Source organism: Chelonia mydas, chromosome 8 (genome assembly GCF_015237465.2).
Source record: "Chelonia mydas isolate rCheMyd1 chromosome 8, rCheMyd1.pri.v2, whole genome shotgun sequence".
Taxonomy (NCBI): domain Eukaryota; kingdom Metazoa; phylum Chordata; order Testudines; family Cheloniidae; genus Chelonia; species Chelonia mydas.
The window spans coordinates 51327703-51343641 of record NC_057854.1 but is presented as its reverse complement, the minus strand read 5'-3'; the positions used below and the strand labels follow the sequence as shown (position 1 = coordinate 51343641).

The following is a 15939-nucleotide window of genomic DNA, read 5'->3' as shown; positions in this document are numbered from 1 at the left end:
CACGCTATTGTGAATTGGGCTACGTGGACTCTCCCGCTAATGGATTCCCCTCCTTGCCAAGCCCCAGCAAAGCTCTGGGCACGTGGCGCGTGCTGCAGATGGAGCGGCAGTCCCAGCTGGGCACGTTCACGCTCCATGCTGGCCTCGTTTGCGGTTTACTTTTTGGCTGTGCAGAGACGACATGGCTGGCTGGCACCGAGCGTACCCCTGGCTTGGGCTGCAACCAGCCTTTTCATTTCTCCTGCACTCACAGAGTGATTATCCGAATGGCTCCACCCTTCTCCCCAACCTGGGGGGAGCAGGCTATTTTGGCTGGAACTAGACAAGGAGAGACTTAGGGCCATAATGCTCCACGTTCAAACACCTGCTACATGTTCAGCTCTCAGCCATTCAGAGGAGGCAGCAGGCCCCAGCGAGAGGAATAAGCATGGCACTGGGGAGTCAGGAAGCCCTGTTTTAACCCTGCCTCGATCAGTGACTGGGCTGAGGGGCCTGGAGCATGTCATCAACTCTCAGCTTTGCTAACATTTTGATGGCCATCTGGGACTTTACAGTTGTCTATATGTTGCACACCGCAGCCACAGGGAACCCCGAATCAGCTGTGAAGCTAGAATGCAGATGCTCCAGTGAGAGTCCTGTGCTTCTGGAGCACGAGGAAGAGGGGAATCTCCTTCTGCCAGCAATATAGGGCATATGACACACAGCTCTGGGTCTATTCAGCAATCCTTGTACTAATGATCCAACCCATGTCTAAACTGCAACCGTTCTCCATCCATGCCCCCATCCCTCCAACTCAGTGCTCTTGTAAGGAAGACAGCAGATGCATATGGAGGTTGACACTTGCTACCACTTACGGTAGAGAACATGCGTCTGTGCCTGATCTCTGGCCACTCTTGCATTAGAGTGCAGCAAACAGGTGTGCTCTGAAACACACGCCACGTGGACTGGCAGGAAAAACGCCTCTGCATTAGTACTTAACGTTACCTCCGGTTATATTCAAACCACTCAGCCTCCGTCTTTTCCTGATGCTTCATGTTTTAGGGGAAATCGCTTTAGAGTCAGAGAGATGAGTTCTTGGCTTAGTCATGCTGGCCCAGCTCCACTGGACTCTGAGGTTCCACCAGCACAGCTGAGAGGAGAATCTGATTGAATGTATTTCTCCAAATATAAATAAGGAGCCAGATTCTTTCCTCCACCATGCCTGCTCACTGGGCCTCATTCAGAGCTGGTGCAAGTGGGGACAAGTCCACTGACGCAGGTGGCGCTGCGTCTGCTTACAGTCAGTCAGTCTGAATTTAGTCCATTGACAGGAGCGTGACTCACAGCAGAATCTGGCCTGTTAAGTCTGTGGTCAATTATTTGCTGCCTCCGGTTGAATTCACACTAAATTATTTTTCCATTAGAGCCTTTAGTCTGTGTTTGACAAATGAACAAGAATCGATTCACCTACAAACAGTGCAAGGAAATTCATTGTTTTCTGCAAGCTAGGATTCCCTTAGAGCAGGGGTTGGCAATCTTTCAGAAGGGGTGTGCCGAGTCTTCATTTATTCACTCTAATTAAAGGTTTCGCGTGCTAGTAATACATGTTAACATTTTTAGAAGGTCTCTTTCTATAAGTCTATAATATATAACTAAACTATTGTTGTATGTAAAGTAAATAAGGTTTTTAAAATGTTTAAGAAGCTTCATTTAAAATTAAATTAAAACGCAGAGCCCCCCGGACCGGTGGCCAGGACCCGGGCAGTGTGAGTGCCACTGAAAATCAGCTCGCGTGCCGCCTTTGGCATGCGTGCCATAGATTGCCTACTCCTGCCTTAGAGTCTCCACTGAGCGTTGGTCTAGGCCTGCTGCTTATGGCATAGACTGAACTTCACTGAGCTACAGCACGCAGAACAAAAATCATTGCCACGGCTGGCTTGCTCTCTACCTCTGTTCTTATGCAACCCCCACAGCTTGGTATTGGCGGTCCCATTAATTATTTGTATGACAACAGTTTGTAAAGGCCCCAACCAAGGTAACTGCCCCATTGTGCTAAGCACTGCAAATAGAGGAAACCATTCCTGGCCTGAAGACCTTACAATGTACTAGAGCAGAGAGAGGGGGAGAAAAGTAGTACTATGCCTATCTTACGGATAGGACATTGAGGCACAGAGGAGAGGAGAGCCTCTGGATGCAGACCAAGTTCCACAGGCAAAGCATCCCTTTCAATTCCCGAGTTAGCATGAGTGCTGGGGAAGGTCCCAGGATGGAGCGGTGCTACGGCAGCCTGCCGCAAGTGGTGACGTGCAATAAGAATTGAAAAATTGCTGCATTCGTGCTATGCAGAGCATGCACATCAGAAAGAGAAAGAGAGAGAATGGACAAGCACACACAGAGGGCAATATTCCCTCCTTGGCAGGAACCCAGCACACCCCCCCGAGTCCTACTGTAAGACGGGGGCTGGGACCTAAGTGGTGCAGACTGTGTGGAGGCCATCTGCACAGGGCTGGATTCCCCAGAGCGCGCCCATGCACCCCAGCACTGATTACTTAAACTCTGTTGGATGCTCCCTGTTCCGTGCACACAGCAGTTAAAAGCTCCAGAAGCGCAGTGACAAACCAAGCATTACTAAGTACCTAGAATGAGCCAGGCTGTAAACAGCACTTAAAACAGTGCTGCAGGCCAACTCTTCCCAACTGCCAGCGAGCCCAGAGAGCTCTGCTGTTGAGACACAGCACACAGAGGGTGGATTCACTTAGGGCAATTTGCCTAGTACGCTGCCCCTCAGAAGCAATAGAAATCTACAGTTCTGATTCATCAGACTGGCACAGTGTTACCCTGCTTGGGTGTTCCACTATGTGGCAATAGCACGAGCTTGTGCCCAGAACTCCATAGGGCTGTGTCAGTGGAGGCTACCCACTAGCACTCAAGATGCCCTGGCCACTCTCCACTCCACCCCCTCCAACCCCCGCCTAGTGCCATCTTCTCATGGGATTGCATTGACTGACTCTGAGCCACTCACAGTAGGGTGAGAGAGCCTGCGCTGCCCCTGCCCCAGGCAGACTTCCCTCTGCCAGGGACCCTGTGCCATAGGACACACTGGCAGAAGTTGGCACATCCCAGAGCTGAGTAAACGGCTGCTTATTTGTCAGAAGTGGTTCTCACCTGGCAAAGACACTCTCCACTGCTTGTGAGGTAGTGGCAGCAACAACCCAAACCTCTTCACCACTTTATTCAGTGCCGTGGGTCACTTTGATGGGAGCTTTCATGCCGCAGCAGAAGAGACTGGATGCGTCAGCCAAATTCTGCTCTGCATTCCACTGGTACAAGGCTGGCATAACTCCATTGGCTTCTGCGGATGGATTCTGGACTTACACTGGTGTAAAAAAAACAAAAAACACACCTATCCCAGGTACTTATCTGGCCCCCATCACCACAGCCCCTGAGCACCTCAAAGTCTGTAATGTGGTGATCCTCACAACACCCCTGGGAGGCAAGGCAGTGCTACTATCCCATTGTACAGAGGTGCAACTGAGATTAAGGGACTTGCCCAAGGTCACACAGGAAACTTGTGGTGGAGCAGAGACTCTCCCGAGTCCAAGGCTAGCACACTAATCACTGACCTTAAAAGAGAACTGCCCCAATTACACCCCTCTTCAATTGGGATTTTTCCCCAGAATGCCCTGGAATGCTAGCCTATGTTTTGGTCATCCATGGAAGCTCCATATTATTTTAAAGGCACACGGTCAAGCATATGATGGGATAACATGATTTTGGTAATTAATTGATCTTTAAATATTCATGGTAAATAGGCCCTGGCCTGTGATGGGATGTTAGATGGGGTGGGATCGGAGTTACTACAGAAAATTCTTTCCTGGGTATCTGGCTGGTGAATCTTGCCCATATGCTCAGGGTTCAGCTGATCGCCGTATTTAGGGTCAGGAAGGAATTTTCCTCCAGGGCAGATTGGAAGAGGCCCTGGAGGTTTTTCGCCTTCCTCTGTAGCATGGGGCACGGGTCATTTGCTGGAGGATTCTCTGCTCCTTGAAGTCTTTAAACCACCATCTGAGGACTTCAATAGCTCAGACATAGGTGAGAGGTTTTTCGCAGGACTGGGTGGGTGAAATTCTGTGGCCTGCGTTGTGCAGGGGGTCGGACTAGATGATCATAATGGTCCCTTCTGACCTTAGTATCTATGAATCTAAGATCCAAGTGAAGCCTGAAATGATGGAGCACTGAACTGACTTTAAAAGTCAGTGTTAATACCCTAAAGATGTTGTTAGTAACACAGGTGAAGACTTTTCGGGAAGCTAATTCTTGGCAGTGTCTCTTTACTGGTTTTTTTAAATAACAAAGAATACCGGAGTGCCCAAGACAAGAAACATTTTTTTCCTTTTGACTCAGTTAGAAAATGGAGGCGACTCCCCTGCTACAATTTAAAATAGACAAATGGATTTCCTGCCACTCCACTCTTCGCCTGAGACACCATGTACTAACAGGCACCCCCAAGTTAATTGATTGGTTTGTTTATTAAGAGAGACTCTCGGAGTTTCTGAACCGAGGGGTTTGTAATGGAAATGCGGTCAGGCCAGAGCACCATAAACGGGGCTGCTCTCAGAAAACAAAAGAAGCCTCGGCCGGGATAAAGAGTGCTCTGGTTTTATTTTCGGCTCTGCTCATAGAGACACTTCCCTTGCTCCTTGAGCTAGCCACTGGGATGGAAATGGAAAGGGGTAGATCCCCAGCTAGAGGATAACTCCATTGACTTCTAGAGGTACACCAATTTGAGCTAGGATCCAGCCCTTTAAAACCGCCTAGAAAAATAAAAGCATTTACTAGTGGGTTTGGGGGCTCAGTTCACATCCCTCCCCATCTGTGATGTTAAAGCCATGGAGGAGACACTTAAAGTGCCCTTTTGGGTGAGGATTTCACCCCCTGGCCCTTCTTGGCTGCTTTCTAACTCGGATGCCTCCACAGAGGGTTGTAGTTTTCACCCTGAAGGATTTCAGAGTGCTTTGCACACTTACAACATATCTACACACTCCAAGGCCAAATCCTAACCTTACACTGCACTGAAGCCAATGAGTTACACCAGGTGCAAACCAGCATAGAATCTTGGCTACCGACAGATTGAATTATTTCACCACCACGTGTTACACCACCATCTTTGTTAACAGGCATGTTGCCACACTTGTGCACGGGCTATTGCATTTAAGCTGAATGCACTACGCATCCAGGCTCAGATTTTCAAATCCACCTAGCGGGAATAGAGCATCTGTATTCCTTAAAGTAAATAAGAACTGGGCGTCCAAATCCCCTAGGCAGGTTTGAAAATCTCAGCCCTATTTTCTGATATCAGATTTTGTTTTCACCATTTATACTGTTTGTTGACATTTTGCACTTCAGTCAGCTCGGATGGTTGGTTTTAAAATTCATGTAACTTTCTCTTTTCTGGTTCCTATTTTTAATGCAAGGCTGTTACTTTAGCAGTTCCAGCACTACGGGCGGTTGTCTTGTGTGTCCTGCACTAGCCACGTGAAAAGATCTGGCATTTAGATCCCATCTTGTGGTGCAGGTTCAGAACAGTTTTCACACCATGAAGATGATTGTCCCTTGGCGGTTTGCCATTGGATCAGTATGTGACAATTACATCATGAAAGGAAGGAGCAGGAAGCAACTGGGAGGTGGACTGAGCTGCTTTGCATGGGGCTAGAGATGGCAGGAACAAACCTCTGATTTGAACATTACCTGACCGATACGGAAGTAATATTCAAATGGCTGAATAGTTCTCAATGTTCAAAATTAATATTCAGCTTGACTATCCCTGGTAACCTGGCAGGGTTCTAGTATTGCCAAATCCAAACGTTCAAAAATCATGAGTCAAGGTTCCCAAAATCATGAGATTTAAAAAATAAAATTAAAAAAAAAAAAAGGTGGATTCTTCCCCCCGCCTGTGCCTTGTGGGTAGGCTTGGAGCAGTTTTTCCATGCTTTTTCTCTCCAAGAAAATTTACCTTTTTCATAATGAAAGCCAAAATTCTCCTGTAGTCACGACTCCAGCAGCCAGGACTTGAAGAAAAAACAAATACGGCAAGACTTGCAATATAATTAGGAGAGATGGCAACACTAAGATTCTAAAATCCAGAGCAGGATCTGGGGAGATGATGATTTCCAGTTTAGTAGGAGCTAACAGAGCTGGGCAACTGGGCAACAGTAGCAGATGAAATTCAGTGGAGACAAGTGCAAGTGGACCGGGATTGCCAGTGCTGGAATGAACTATTTGAATTACTCATACTCATAATTAACTGTAACCACTCAGGAAAGATCTAGGTGTCACTTCAACAGGCCAAAGAAAACATCTGCTCAACAGACAGCAGCAGCAAACAAGAAAGCTTGGGCTGTATAGCGAGAGGAAGAGAACAATACTGAAAATATGTCATTATTGAAATTAGTGGCACATCTTCCCCCCAAATACTGTGTTGAACCCCAATCATCCCATCTTTAAAAGGGTAAAGCAGAAATGGAAAAAGTTGGTCCAGAATGGCCAACAAGACTTGATTAGTGGCCCAGGAAGATTTTCTTATGGACTAGTGGTCTAATCCGACATGAAAATTCCTACAATCTTCCAAGCTCTTTGGAGCTCAGCAAGTTATACATTACTGTTGGGGGTAAGGGGGTTCTCACAAAGCTCAGAGATCCATCTTGGATAAACACCTGAGAGTTCAGATGCTGATCAGAACCTTAGCTGAACTATCCACATGCTTCAAAACCGCAAACTCATATGGAAACGCCACAAGAACAATCCATTAGCCTTCGCCATATTCACTACCTGCCCCTGGCTGGAAACGATAAAAGCTGAATAGGCAAGGGGGATAAGCGATCTGAACTTTGTCAAGCGGCCAGAAGAGGTTCTGTTGGATTTGGGGATGGGTTTTGTTCTCCCCTGCCACTAGTTAGGATCCTTCAGTCTGGGTCTCTTTCTTTGCAGGTGGATTGGAAAGGGTTGATTCTGGAGAGATGGTCAGGAGTTTAGCTTCGCATTCATGATCTGTAGAAGCAGGAGATGGGGTGCACAACAAAAGTCAAATTCCCACTCCACTCTAGCAGCCACCCTGCTGCGTTTAGCCACACTGGAAAGCCACATTATGTTAGCAAATCTGTTCTCCAACCACTCATTCAGATGCCAAATACAAGAAACCCCAAAGATGCCTCCCTAGCTGGGGGAAATTCAGGAGGGAGAGACGTAAGCAAGCTAAGGAGATTAATACAAATTACACTAGCACATTCATTTCCCCAAGGAACTTGCAGCTGCTACAGAGGAAAGGAGTTTGCCATCAAACCAGCAGGAACATGTCCCGCTGAACAGTGCGCCAGAGGAGGCCTGGAATATGCTGCGCTGATCTGTCTAGACAGCCACACAGTGCTCTCAGGGAATACAGATACAGTTAATTAACTGTCTTTTTAGAGATGATTTTTGAGAGAACAAAACAAACTCTGAAGGATCTGGCCATTCACACAAGTGATTGGAAAGTTACGGTGAGATGCCAAAACGATGTGGCTGGATGTTTAGTATTTTATTTCTTCCTACAAACAAAAAAAAATACTCCACAAAAACCAAACCAATACCTTCCTAGTCCAACGGGACAATATTTCCATCATCCAGTCAACACACTCAACCCAGAGAAGGGCTAAGAACTCAGACTGAAAACACGAGGCTCCCGAGTTCTTTTATACCTGAGCTGTGCCTTCCACATATAAAGAGATGGGGGCAGAACAGTTTTCTATTACGTTATCAAAGCCCACTGGGCTTTGTTAATACAGGAGGGCTACTGACAGTGGCTGGAAGAAGGCAGAGTTTGACCTTTGGTGACCTGTTTTGAGTGAGCCATGAATTATGAGGCAGGGAGCTGTTTGCATCCAGAAAACTTCATTTCCTGGTCACAGTGATTTGATTTAGAACTATGAGAGCAGTCTGAAATTATCCCGAGGGTTAGACCAAGCAGGCGGGCTGTGAGAATTATGGGGTGGAGTGGGGGGAGAGGAGTGGCTTTCCAGGCCATCCCTAATATCCTGGAAAGAGAGACAGAGACAATGTTCTCGCACCACAAACAAGGTGTTGAGAGCACAGAAGCCAAGGGGTGCTCTGGTATCTTGGCACTGCGCTGAACCAGGGGAGGGGAGATGACTGGGCCCAAATCAAAGCAGTTGGGACCTGATCCAACTCAAGAGGAATCCTTGAACAAGACTGGTTCAGTGAGCTACTGACAACAGTTTTGGATTGGAAGAATTCCAACTACTCTTACCCTCTTGAGCCCTGTTATGTTAGCCATGTCTCAGTGGCCTCAGCACCCTGGCTTGGTGGGCTCAGCGCACCTCCCAGAGGACAGGTGTCCATGACCCCAAACTCACAGCTCCCAAGAATCAGCTCCCTTGTTAGCAGCCACTGAAGAGAGGCCAAGGCCAGAGCAGGCCACAGAGATGGCACCCCCCTCAGACTCCTAGAGGCTGCCCTCTATCCTCAAGCCAAAGCGGAGGCATGCTGGCAAGGGGGTGTGGAAGACTCACTCTTGCTCAGCTGCTTCCCAAGCTGCATCTGTTCTGTGGATTGCAGGCTCAGCCATGAGGCCATCAGCAGGGGTTTTCCAACTGATGTTAATGGGTGTCAGATTTGGCCCCAAAAGCAGCCCGCTGTGTCCAGGGCCATCACAGGTTAGCACTTTTCACCAGCACAAAGGCTCTGACCCAGCAAAGCGCCTAATTACAGGCATGAAGTTAAATATGTGCTTTGCGGAGTTACGGCAGCAATTCATAAGAACATAAGAGAGGCCATACTGGGTCATACCAAAGGTCCATCTAGCCCAGTATCCTGTCTTCTGACAGTGGCCAATGCCAGGTGCCCTATGTTACCTGAAATTGGGCCAGCTAGTAAGCTTAGGGAGGACTAATGACCCACCAGAGTTTGGCAGAAAGCAGCACATTTATTATACTGATAGCTAAGCTCAAAAGAAACGGGGTGGGAGGGTCACACTCACACTCACATACTCACACTCCCAGGACAGGCACGGCACTGGAGATGCCAGGATCCTTCAAGGTAAGTGTACCACAGAGCAGCGATGGACGGTGCGATAGAATGCAATGCGACGAACCACTGGCCAGGCGAAGGGCCTTTACGGGAGGTACAATCTTGTGAGTGCACTCCTGAGCACATGGCCCCTTCCCCTTTTAAGGACCTGCTCCTCATGGCCTGCGACTAGAGATGACTTGGCCACGTCTGGTTGGTCACACTCCACCTCGGACAGTGTCTATGCATTGGCTGTGTGATCACTGCCTAATTAGAGTCCCGGACACCTTATCTTCCTGGGAGCTCTTCTGATCTTCCAGCTGTTCAACCAGCCCATTCATCCCACAAGCATTCCAGGAGGGAGGGGGAGAGGGAAAAAGCCACTTCACAGGTATTCAAAGAGGGAGAGGAGGGGTGGGGGGGTGAGGTGTAACAGACGTTTTGAACATACAGGTTATACAGAGCATACAGATCACTGCTGCTCCTACAACACCCCAGAGGGTATGAACAAAACAGGTAATCATCAAGTGATCCATCCCCTGTCACCCATTCCCAGCTTCTGGCAAACAGAGGCTAGAGACACCATCCCTGCCCATCCTGGCTAATAGCCATTGATGGACCTATATAACCATTGGAGGGATCTTTTCCTTATTTTCCTTTCTGATACTGCTGTATTTAAAGAGTTTTATCCCTTCTCATCAGAAGCTGTGCCTTCTGGGAAGGGTGGGTACAGAAATTCATTGCCTGCTCCCTGAAACAAACGCATTACAGTCTAAACATTTAAATGTACCACTTGGCCTTAAGAAAAGGAGTACTAGTGGCACCTTAGAGACTAACCAATTTATTTGAGCATAAGCTTTCGTGAGCTACAGCTCACTTCATCGGATGCATCCGAAGAAGTGAGCTGTAGCTCACGAAAGCTTATGCTCAAATAAATTGGTTAGTCTCTAAGGTGCCACTAATACTCCTCTTCTTTTTGCGAATACAGCCTAACACGGGGCTACTCTGAAACCTGTCACTTGGCCTTGTTAAAAAACAGACTAAAAACGTCTTCTCTACTCTCCAGCTGTGCTCATGCATACGCACACCACTGTAGGATTACACAAGCCATTCTAGATTCTTTTACAAGTTCAAAGGGGAAAAAAGGTGCGCAAGACAAAAGATTGGTCCTCTGCAGTTGTAATTCTCTAAAAGTCCCCAGGGGTCCAGTAAGGACAGCCTTCCCAAAGGGCATGGGACTGCCCCCATTACCATGGCTTGTCCAGCAAGGGGATTAAAAACACAACGCCTTTCCAGGTTGTGTGGTGATACAAAATTGTATCACAACCCGATGCTCAGGTCACATGCGACGCTGTGGCTGGGATGTACAAACAGGATGATAATGATGGGGGAGGGGTGGGAAGATGGTGTAGCAGGAGAATAGCCATGAACCCAGGAATCTCTGGGTAAAAAATAAAATAAATAAAAATAAAAATCCTAGGCCTGCATTATTTCAGCACGTGGGACTACAAGAATATAATGGTTCCCTCTGATTTTGAGATCTATACACTTAGATAAGCAGTTTTGAATCAGAAGCACCTTCTATAACTACCTACAGCATTTCAGATGTCCCAAGCTGGGCCATAGGGGCCCCTTTACGACTCTACCCTTGTGTGGGTGTAATGACAAGACTCTGCAGAAAAGAAATGAAATTCAAGAAAAAGGCCCCAGAGATGGACCAAACTGGGTTAAGAGACCGTGAGTATCTTCAGAGACTGGACAGGCGTTTGCCACTTGCAGCTGTTCTAGAAGGATGGCTGGCTCTCTCCCACACTCCCAGAAAACACCTGTTCTGAGGCATGAGAAACAGCGTTTGGCTGTCATGGTGAAACCCACGTGCCTAATAGGGAGATCTCTCTAAGAGACCCATTGGGGGGAGGTAGGAGTGAGTTGTGTCTGGGTCATTGTTGCTAGGGAGATTAAGCATTCCACATCCAGAAGCTTCTGGAATTGGGTGTGGTAGATCCAGTGAACCCCAAGCAAGCCCATTAGATCACAAAGCTGACACATGGCCCCTTTCTAAAACTAGCTCATTTGCCGCTGACTTACTGACCCCGGTGCAGTAAGACAGGACAGGCGAGATCATGCTCACTTTACCCTCCAATTCCTGCTGATGACAACGGGAGCTCTCCTGAGAACACTTTGTCCCCGATTTTGATCTTGCTAGGGTGGCAGCACTCAAGAGACGCAATCAGTGCGATGGATGAATTGGCCCATGGTTCTAACGAGTGGGCTGCATGTAACGAAATGTGAACTCTGCTCTCATTCCTACAGGGGGCGTCTGTAGCTAGACGTACTGACAGGCCAGCAAGGGGAAGTTCTGCTTAGCCCTGTGTGCTCAGAGATGCCCAGTGCCTTCCAGCAGCACCGAGAGTCATGTCGCATGTATTCCAGAAAAGAAGAATGGAGACCCCGGGCACATTCTGGTGCCAACAGATGCAACCACGAGGCAAAAAAAAAAAAAGAGCGGGGGGGAGGCAGGGGAGAAGGGGGCTTCCAGCATTGAACTCTACTACTTTGCACTTGGCTTACTAAGGAAAGCGAGGTAACTTAACGTGTCCTTCAATTCAGTTAGTATGTCGGTCAATCAATATACAGTCTAGATGCATTTGGGATGCTCTCTTTTGATTTGAGATAAGGTATCTGTGGCAAAACATTTTTTGACTTGAACAGACTTTTGGATCAAGAAAAAGCTCTTTAGTACAGAGGATAACGCTTTGTTAAAACTCAGAGGGGAAAAAGCTACCTAGCGTCGCATTGCTTTAGTCCCAGCGATTTAAAGATAGACACATCCTCTTCTTTAAGGAGAAGAGACTGACTGCATTGCTGAACAAAAAATACGCACACAGAGATAGTTGCTTTGGCTTGTTTGCTCTACCAGCCGCAAATCTTCACCAAAGTATTAATTTGACGTGTACCTAACCTTGCAGTACGTCCCTCTGTCCTTGAGATCAGTGTAAATGGAAGACATTGAGCTGATTTTGTTTATTTTGGTCCAGTGAAAGTTCTCCTTTGCACTTCTAGACGCGTTCAAGCCACCAATCTCAAAGCCCTTGGAAAAGGTGGGTAGCATCCCTGTCCCCATTTTACAGATAGGGAAACTGAGGCAGAGAGTGTTAAGGGATTTGATTGACGGTCACAGACTAAGCTAATGGCAAGAAGAGACTCAAACGCCAAATTCTGCACTCTGCTCCAGCTGTTTTCTGCTGCAGACAAGCCAGCTCAACAGGGTACCTGGGGATTCCTCTTGCGTAAGGGAAATCTCCCTGTGGCCTAGGGAGCCAAACTAGCAGCAATATGTTTTCACCTACCCCAGCACAAGGAATGTGGCCAGCTATTCCCAGAGGCTGGAAATAGGAGCCATCAGCAGCCTGGTATAAATCAAAGCAGCCTTCAGGCTGCTCTAATTTATGACAGAGATTAGACTGGTGCCTGGTCAGCCCTAGAATCTAGCAGCCACAAACTTATACAGTCACCTTTGCCTCCCTCCTCGTCAGCTGGGCCAGGCTGATCTTATGACAAGTAATCATGCACTTTTTACAAAAGAAAGGATATCCTGGCCCAGTTCTAAGTGGGGCAGTGACAGTGTCCCCTTTTATTTCAACTGTACAGTATTAGTCTTTTAAAAATTCCCGTCACAAACTGTTGTCACATTACTGTGGGCTGCTGCATTCCACACCAGAGGTGGTTGCATTTCAAGAGCAGATGAAAGGGTCTTTCAGAAAAATGCAATACAAATAGAAGCAGAGATTCAAATGACCATTATAGCTTGTTAGAAACTTTGGGGCTTGCGCAGTTACCTTACGTGTCATTGATCTTTCCCTGGCTTTCTGGAAGCAATTAGAATGAGGATACAATAGCATAACTGTTTCAGGGAGGTGAGGAAGAAGGGACCAAAGGCAGACACAATCCTTGGTGAAGGATAGGGACTGTGTTAAACTACGTGCAAAACCACTTGGTGCAGAGATACATTTGCTTTAATTGACGCCGTGGCTCAATGTGAAGTTATGGCCTGAAAAGCGACTCTGTAAATTAAAAACATCTTGATGTTCTATATTTATTCTCTTTCAGTGACGTCCATATCAAATTTGCACAGTTTGCAAGTCAATACAAGGTTTTGCCAAAAGTCAGCATTGTCAGCACTGCCTTACAACATTGGTCGGGGGAGTGGGGGGAATCAAGCAGAATTCTTGCTCCTTCGCATTCTGCAACACCTACAAATCCTGCAAAACCAGGAGCTAACCAGATGTGCATTTTACCATCCAACAACCTAATCCTTTCTCCCATCCACCCCTTTCCTTCGCTTTTTATCTCAACAGCAGCCCATCCCGAGCTCTTGGGGCTGGGACCAGGTCTTTGCTCATTATTTAAAGCACATCTGTGCTACTACATCCCCAAGTGATGATGCTACCTTGGGCTGTGGTGTTGTTGTGGCAATATTCACTGAGACATAGAGACATGAGCCCTCATTCAGCAAAGCACATTATATCAAGTCCCTGAGCCCCACCGAAGTCAATGAGGGTTCGGCACCTGTCCGAAGGGGTTTGCTGAATAGAAATGGACTTTTTAATTGGGGCTGGGGGCTTGATCTAGAGCTCACTGAAGTTCACGTGAGTCTGTCCATTGATGGGCTTTGTATCAAGCCCATATTGCCAACAACAACATTTATAGTCAGATCTCATTTTGCAACTAACATAAAACTTGGTTTTCCCCTCCATTTTCATTTCAAACAAGACCACCACTATCTGTGTTAACCACGAGCAGTTCTGACCATAAAAGAGATGCTTTAACAGAAAAGTTCATTGGTCCCTCTTGCCTGATACCTAGCCAGAGGTGCAATGCTAAGAGCAAAATTTGGAAGAAAAAGTCATAGTAAAAATGTAAATCACCGCAGATCCGCTTTTGATCTCAGTTACACCCATGTGAAACTGAGATCCAAATCTGGTCCTTCAATTTGTAACAACCAGGCTATTTTAATAACCCCAACTTTCCTCTACACACAAAGCCTATTTTTGCTATTATGGAAGGAGAGCCTTGTGACTAGTGTGGATCAGTGACAGGGGGAGCTGCAATCTATCCACAGCGCTATAGAAAAGTCCTGTGTAACCCTAGGCAACCTTTCTGGTTCCTCAATTTTCCCATTCATAAAATGAGAATAGTAATATTACCCATCTAATGAGTGTCATGAAGCCAAGTCATTAATATTTACAAAGTATATTACATATACCACCCAGCGCTTAGCAAACTAATAGAAGACACAGCCCCTGCCTCAGAATGCACACTGGCAATGGACCCAGTCCCGCTACCCTTCTACCTGGGAGCAATCCATATTCTCACCAACAGTCCCATTAACACCCGGGATTAACAATAAGCACGAGTTGGTGCTAAAGGAAACATAAAACAAAACAAATCACAGTGGTTTGGGGCGGGGAAAGAAGCATCTTACAGCAATACATTTCAGAGGTTGTTTGTTTGGTATGGCTGCATCAGGGCATTTCCATTTGGGTTTGAATATACAGAGTTAGATTACCTAGAGCTCAGCATGGGTTCCCTGGATTTAAAGCGCCACCCTGCATAAATGCAAATTGTCTTTATTTGAGAGGGCTAGATACTAGCCATGGCTACAATACCAGTGCCTATGCATATTCCACTTCCCTTCAGCAAACTAAATGTTGAAAAATCCATTTTATAACATTAGTCAAAGACCAGCCTATGATCAATAGAGCACTGCTTTAATCAGTATCTTTGATCCCTTATTAATTAATATGCAGATCTTCCACCCCATAGGAATTCTCAGTGGATGGTAAAAATGGAACAAAGTACTTTCACCCTCCCATATAACCATGTATAGTCTCCCGGCTAGTTTTACTAACGTGGCAAGAAAGTATCCTTGCATGTGCCTGCATAAAAGGGGTGGACCTGCTGTACTGGCGGTGTGCGTGAGAGATAAGATCACTTTCCTGACACCCATGTTATGCCACTAACAGTCTAGTGTCCTCCAGCAATTGGCTATGCCCTAGTGCAACATGTAAACCACCCATGCACCAATTTCAGGATCCTATGGGAACAGGACTATGAACTGCATCCATCAGCCACCCTGTTGCCTGTGTTTGTATTCTGTTAGGTTAGTGGTGTTCACTGAGCGCCCACCAGTCTGCTTTTCGGCGTCCTCACAGGGATATCCTAAAGATGAGAAAGGCACCAACTCCATCCCCTCATCAGAGCAGGAGGCAGCCCCACCATCCCCTGACAAATCACACATCAGATTGTAAGTGGCATCGATGCTTGATCTAAACCAAAAGGCCAAAGCAACCGAATAATGAGCGCCCACTCTTTGGGCTCAATTCCCCATCACCTGCACCTTGTTCCGCCATTTACACCAGCAATAGCATTTTATCTCCGCTTTGCATTCCTATTTGGTAACGGTGAATCAGGCCCCATCAGCCTCCCACGTGGCAAGCCTTTGCTGCAGCTTTTTGTGCTGTTACCGTCTACTCACCCATCCACAAAACCCTCCCAAGTGTCAGAGGTCAAGAATGTGGTGAAGGCCGGACCCATTTCAATCAGATGAGGGTGATGTTTGCATTTATGCAGCACCTCTCATCCGGGCCTCAACATGCTTTGCAGCTATTAAAGCATTTGATCTTGTAACACCCCTGTAAGGTGAGTGAGATGCATTATCCCCATTTTACGGATGGGGACGTGGACACAAAAAGGCTAGGACTTGCCCAGGGTCACCCAGCGAACCTGGAGTGAAGCCAGGAAGAAAGTCAAGCTCACCCAGTCCCCAGGCCTGTGCATTAGCCACAGGACCATCACCTTCCCTCTTCAGCTGGGACAAAAACCCAGCCCTGGTGTTAA

At 47.0% G+C, this 15939-nt stretch overlaps 1 protein-coding gene across 2 annotated transcripts in view; it reads right to left on the bottom strand.

The window, feature by feature from the left end:
- FAM163A (family with sequence similarity 163 member A) overlaps positions 1–15939 on the bottom strand; it is a 62812-nt gene that overhangs the window by 9666 nt on the left and 37207 nt on the right. The window contains exon 1 of one of the 2 annotated variants that reach the window (XM_007061156.4): positions 3145–3350. The exons of the other annotated variant lie outside the window; for it this stretch is intronic. The gene's annotated coding sequence lies outside the window, so the exon portion shown is untranslated. Of the gene's footprint in view, positions 1–3144; positions 3351–15939 lie in introns of those variants that run through there. 2 annotated transcript variants of the gene reach the window in all.